The following is a 6,321-nucleotide window of genomic DNA, read 5'->3' as shown; positions in this document are numbered from 1 at the left end:
TGTCTAACATAATGTCCTAGGAGTGTCATCTGATGGAGATTGTAAAAGGTTAGTGCATCATTTTAGCTGGTTTTATGGTTTTGGTGACCCTGTCTTTGACTTGACAAAACATTACACACAACTGTTGTAAATGTACTGTCCTAACATACTCTAAATTTATGCTTTCGCCGTAAAACCTTTTTGAAATCGTAAAACGTGGTTAGATTAAGGAGATGTTTATCTTTCAAATGGTGTAAAATAGTTGTATTTTTGAAAAATGTGAATTTTGACATTTATTTGGATTCAAATTTGCCGCTCTTGAAATGCACCTGCTGTTGATGGAGTGCACCACAGGTGGGACGCTAGCATTTTATAACAATTTTCACAAAAAATTGCAGATATTTTTTTTTCATTTTCGTGACACAAAAAAGTTACCCCGGTCATGCCGAACTAGCGACATTCTGGACAGGACTAAAAATAAAATGTAAAACCATTTTCACCAAAAATTGCAGATTTCTATTTTGTCCCTAAAAACGATGACTCCGATCATGCCGAAAAAGCGACATTTTGGACAGGCCTAAAAAAAACATTTTAGAACCATTTTCACAAAAAATTGCAGATTTTTTTTTTCATTTTCACGACACAAAAACAGTGACCCCGATCATGCCGAACTAGCGACATTCTGGACAGGCCTAAAAAAAACATTTTATAACCATTTTCACAAAAAATTGCAGATATTTTTTTTCATTTTCGTGACAGAAAAATAGTGACCCCGGTCATGCCGAACTAGCGACATTCTGGACAGGCCAAAAAAAAAAATGTAAAACCATTTTCACCAAAAATTGCAGATTACTATTTTGTCCCTAAAAACGATGACTCCGATCATGCCGAAAAAGCGACATTCTGGACAGGCCTAAAAAAAAATGTAAAACCATTTTCACAAAAAATTGCAGATTTTTTTTTCATTTTCACGACACAAAAACAGTGACACCGGTCATGCCGAACTAGCGACATCTGGACAGGCCTAAAAAAAAACATTTTAACCCTCCCGTTGTCCAGGCCGGGTCAGAGCGACCCGCCGGCTCGGCCGCGCGTTAGGAGCCGTTCCCCCGCGTCCAGGCCGGGTCAGAGAGACCCCCCCTGGCTCGGCCACGCGTTAGGAGCCGTTCCACCCCGAGTCCAGGCCGGGTCAGAGAGACCCGGGGGGAAGCGTCAGCAGCGCGTACGTCGTAATCACCCCTCTGCAGTTGTCCAGGCCCGGGTCAGGGAGACCCCCCCGGGGGCCGGGCGCGCGTCAGCAACGCGTACGTCGTAATAACCCCTCTGCAGTTGTCCAGGCCCGGGTCAGAGAGACCCCCCGGGGGCCGGGCGCGCGTCAGCAACGCGTCGGCGGCGCGTTAGGAGCCGTTCCACCCCGAGTCCAGGCCGGGTCAGAGAGACCCGGGGGGGAAGCGTCAGCAGCGCGTACGTCGTAATCACCCCTCTGCAGTTGTCCAGGCCCGGGTCAGAGAGACCCCCCCCGGGCCGGGCGCGGCGCGTCAGCGTGCAGTCGGCCGGCCGTAGAGAGGCTACTAATATTGTCAGGAAGAAGAAGAAGAAGAAGAAGAAGAAGAAGAAGAAGAAGAAAAAGAAAAAGAAAAAGACAAACACGACGAACACGACGAGGACGACGATGAGGACGATGGCGAGGTGTACGGCCCCGCCGAGCGCGAGGCAGCAGCCGGCGCCTCGCCGCGGTCCCGATTTCAGCGCGGCTCAGGTCCTGGAACAGATAGCCTCCAGCGTCGACCGAGAAGACGAAGAAGACTTTTGCGATTCCGAAGAGGAGGACGTTTCGGAAGACGAAGACGGCGAGGAATACGACCCCGAACGTGACGCGGACGACTCGGCCTTGCGGTCGCGCTCCTCTTCTTCTTGTTCTTCTTCTTCTTCTTCTTGTTCTTCGGAGGAGGAAGAGCGAGAGGGAGACACGGCCGCCGCCCGAGAGCGAGACAGAGAGCCAGAGCCAGAGGACACGGCGGCGGCGGCGGCGGCGGCCTCTGCCCAAAGGGCCCGAAGGGAGACGTTGCTGTCAAAAAACGGCAAAATCAAATGGTCCTCCGAGGCCTATCGCGGCCCGGACCCGCCCCGTCCGCCACCCCGGCCCCGCGGTGACGCCCGGCCCTACGGCCTACGCGGCGTCGCGCGCGCTCGACATCGAGTCCGCCTTCCGGCTGTTTGTCACGCCGGCGATAGAAAGGATCGTGGTGGACATGACCAATCTGCAGGGGGTGAGAAAATACGGCGACGGCTGGCGACCCATGGACTCGGTCGACCTGCGCGCCTACCTAGGGCTGCTGATCCTAGCGGGCGTCTACAGGTCCCGGGCGAGGCCGCGGCCAGCCTGTGGGACGCGGAGAGCGGCAGGACCGTGTTCCGAGCCACCATGCCGCTCAAGGTCTTTCACAAGTACTCGAGGCTGCTGCGATTCGACGACCGCCGGTCGAGACCCGCGAGACTCGCCGCCGACAGACTGGCGGCCATAAGAGAGGTCTGGGACCTGTGGGAGGAGCGGCTGCCGGCCCTCTACAACCCGGGGCCCGACTTGACGGTGGACGAACAACTGGTCCCGTTCAGAGGTACCGTCTGCGTGTGTGTGCGTGTGTGTGCGTGTGTGTGCGTGTGTGTGTGTGTGTGTGTGTGTGTGTGTGTGTGTGTGTGTGCGTGTGCGTCTGCTGTGAGTGCGTGTGCGTATCTGCAGTGAGTGTACTATAGAGAGGTAGCGTCGGCGTGTAACATGAACGCCGTGCGTGCGCCCCCGATGATGAGCCAGCGGTAGTATAGAGGGGTAGCGGCATCATCGTCGGCAACAGCATCATCATCGTCGGCAACAGCGGCGTCGTCAGCAACAGCAGCAGTAGCATCAGCGGCAGTAGCATCAGCAGCACGACGCTGCTAATCTCCTTCCTCTCAACCCGGGGTCTGACTTGACGGTGGACCAACAACTGGTCCCGTTCAGAGGTACCGTCTGTGTATCTGTGTATCTGTGTATCTGTGTATCTGTGTATCTGTGTAGTATAGAGAGGTAGCGTCAGCGGTAGCATCGGCGGCGTGTAACATAAACGCCGTTCGACCCCCACCCCCAATGATGAGCCAGCGGTAGTATAGAGGGGTAGCGGCATCATCATCATCATCAACATCATCATCATCATCATCATCATCATCATCAGCAGCAGCATCAGCGTCAGCATGACGCTGCTTGATGAGCCAGCGGTAGTATAGAGAGTTAGCGTCAGCATCAGTGACTCCGCCGCCGCCGCCGCCTCCTCTAATCTCCTTCCTCTCCCTCTCCCGAAAGGGCGCTGTCCTTTCCGACAGTACATCCCCAGCAAGCCGGCCAAATACGGAATCAAGTCGTGGGTGGCCTGCGACGCCAAGTCCAGCTACGCTTGGAAGATGCAAGTCTACACCGGTAAGGCGGCCGGCGGAGCCCCCGAGAAGAACCAGGGCGCCCGCGTCGTCCTCGATCTCACGCAGGGGCTGCCCGCCCGGTCACAACGTCACCTGCGACAATTTCTTCACCTCCTACGAACTCGGCCAGCGGCTCCTCGAGAGGAACCTCACCATGGTCGGCACGGTGCGAAAGAACAAGCCCGAGCTCCCTCCCGCTGCTCCAGTCAAAGGGCAGACAGGTCTCGTCCTCCAGGTTCGCCTTCACGCCCACCGCCACTCTGGTGTCCTACCTGGCAAAGAGAAATAAGAACGTGCTGCTCCTGAGCACGCTGCACGCGGAGGCCGACGTCAGCGATCGCCGCGACCGGAAGCCGGCCCTCATCCTAGACTACAACCGCAACAAGGGCGGCGTGGACAACCTAGACAAGGTGGTCGGCACCTACAGCTGCAGACGGATGACCGCCCGCTGGCCCCTGGTCATCTTCCACAACATCCTCGACGTGTCCTCCTACAACGCCTTTGTCATATGGCGAGAGATCAAGCCCGACTGGATGCCTCGGAAGCGGAACAAGAGGAGGGTGTTCCTGGAGCAGCTGGGAAAGGCGCTTGTCAAGCCCTTGATACAAAGAAGGCAGCGTCTCCCCCGCACCGAAGCCGCGTCCGCGCTCGTCAAAGTCCTGCAGAGTGCCGACCGCGACGCCGCTCCTCCGCCCGGCCCGGGAGCGCGCCGCCCGGCCCGGACGCCGCTGGCCCGGCCGCCGCCCCGCTGGTGGCCAGTAAGAGGAAGAGGTGTCAGCTCTGCCCGCCCAAGAAGGACGCCAAGACACACACGGCGTGCTGCAGGTGTAAGAAATACATCTGCAAAGGCTGTTCGCACGCCTACTGTCACACTTGTGCCCTCTGGGCCTTTAGCCGAGACGGGACAGGGTGACCCGCCCGGGGACACGGGGAGTAGGCAGAATGGGAGGACAACGGGAGGGTTATATAACAACAAACACACACAATGTCCACATCAAAGGGAAGGTAGTGTAGGAAGGGGGGGCGTTTTTAGAATCCATACCCAAACTCACACGGGGCCCAAGGGCAGTACGGGGGGCCACCTGGCTGTTCGCGAACAGAGCCCTTGGTCGGAATGTGTCGCGTGTGAGAATAGATCCAGCTATCAGTAGTGTAGCAACCCATGTATCAGTTATCCAACGTTTGATGTTCTACCCAACGTAATAATACAGGGAAGTACTTATATGTCAGTTCGGGTTGTTAGAAGAGTTTACATTTATCAACAACACTGGGGAAGAGGTATCAGCTACAGCTATATCCAGCATGACTATTATGTGTAACCTGTTCATCTTTGTTGCAACAATGCACTTGTCTCTATGTGTGCATCTGTACGGAAAGCACAGTGTCATCAGTGATGGACCTGTACTTGAAGAAAACTACCTGGGTGTGGATGGGGGACTTGAACTTGACGGAGAATATCATGGTATGGACGGGGGACCTGAGTTTGTCGGAGAAGACGGGGTTGTGACCCGAGGCCTTGAGTTCGACAGACCCCGATTACAAGGGAGATCTAGAGTGTCCCGCTCTATCCGAGGTGGTTCGAATGACCACTCTACGCCTGACCTCATTCGGGTAGACAATGGTTATTGCTACAGAAACATTTGTAGGCAATTTGACACCTGGAACGTAACTTACCGGGTGACATTGATGAAACCATACCAAGTGTATACATTTGATGGTAAATGTCTGCCTATCACTCTAGTGCACTACTACGGAAAAGGAAAGCCTGACGTCTCAGTGTTCGCTGTGGTGTTTAACTGGAAGACAACGTCTACTCAGTCTCTATTACCCAGTGTATCACAATACAAGGCAGGTGCACAGCTCTTGGTGAACTGTGCATCTGGAAGAGACATGGATGGCCCCGGAACAGCCGTGGTAGATCGGCCTTACTACGCAGCCTGTCCTGTGGACTGTACCGGATACAACGTGAACACTGGCGCCAGACTACATTCCCTGGGTCTCAGTGTACTGAAGACTGAAGGTGTGAGGATGATGGACCCGGCATCGGTCTCACTGAATATGACACTGCTCCGTGAAAGTATGGGGGAGATGTAATTATCCTAACAGTTGAAATGTTATATTGTATTCATTTGGTAATATGGACCTCTTTTATCAATAAAGTACTTGACAGTTGCTTGTCTGAGCATACTTTATTTGTACTTGCATTCAACACTATTATAAACTATAACATGGCTATAATGTTAGTGTAATGGTGCTATTTACAAGTGTAGCTGTACATTTCACTTTCCATGTCATTACCTAGAGCATAGTGGTTAATAACATGTCCATAATAGCCTCATACCCAAGCCCTCTCAGTGAGCAAGCCAGGAAACCTTATGGGCTCCTGTGGCTTCTGTCAAGCTCTGTGTGATTGATGACGCATTCCTTTAGGCCCGCACTATCATGACTCAGTGAGCAAGCCTGGAAACCTTATGGGCTCCTGTGGCTTCTGTCAAGCTCTGTGTGATTGATGACGCATTCCTCTAGGCCCGCACTATCATGACTCAAGTGAGCAGAACTGTGTGTCTTTGACAATAGGGGTCAAATCGATATATTAATGACTATACTGATGTCTCTCAAGAAGCAGAACAGATTGTATAATGGCACATGGGGAATCACAGTCTTTCTATAAACTCAGATGTGGTAATACAGCAAAGGAAAATGACAGTAGTGACGACTCAGACATTGACTTTGTCAGTGACAGCACATGCAGAGAGCTGCAGTTCAACCCTGTTACAGTTGAAGATGCCCAGTTGCTGTGTACTAGGCTGAAGGTGCAGTGTAAGAAGAGGTCTCTCAGTCAAACTGCGTCTGGTGTGTTAGGTGCTCCTTGTAAGAATGTGAAAATAAAAG

General features: G+C 53.3%; 1 pseudogene; it reads left to right on the top strand.

Annotated features, from left to right (window-relative positions):
- Positions 1 to 1,660: 1,660 nt before the first annotated feature.
- LOC123724527 (piggyBac transposable element-derived protein 4-like) lies at positions 1,661 to 5,523 on the top strand (annotated as a pseudogene).
- The last annotated feature ends 798 nt before the right edge of the window (positions 5,524 to 6,321 follow it).

Source organism: Salmo salar, chromosome ssa10 (genome assembly GCF_905237065.1).
Source record: "Salmo salar chromosome ssa10, Ssal_v3.1, whole genome shotgun sequence".
NCBI lineage: Eukaryota > Metazoa > Chordata > Actinopteri > Salmoniformes > Salmonidae > Salmo > Salmo salar.
Note: the sequence above shows the minus strand (reverse complement) of the source record. Positions and strands in the feature narration are given on the sequence as shown.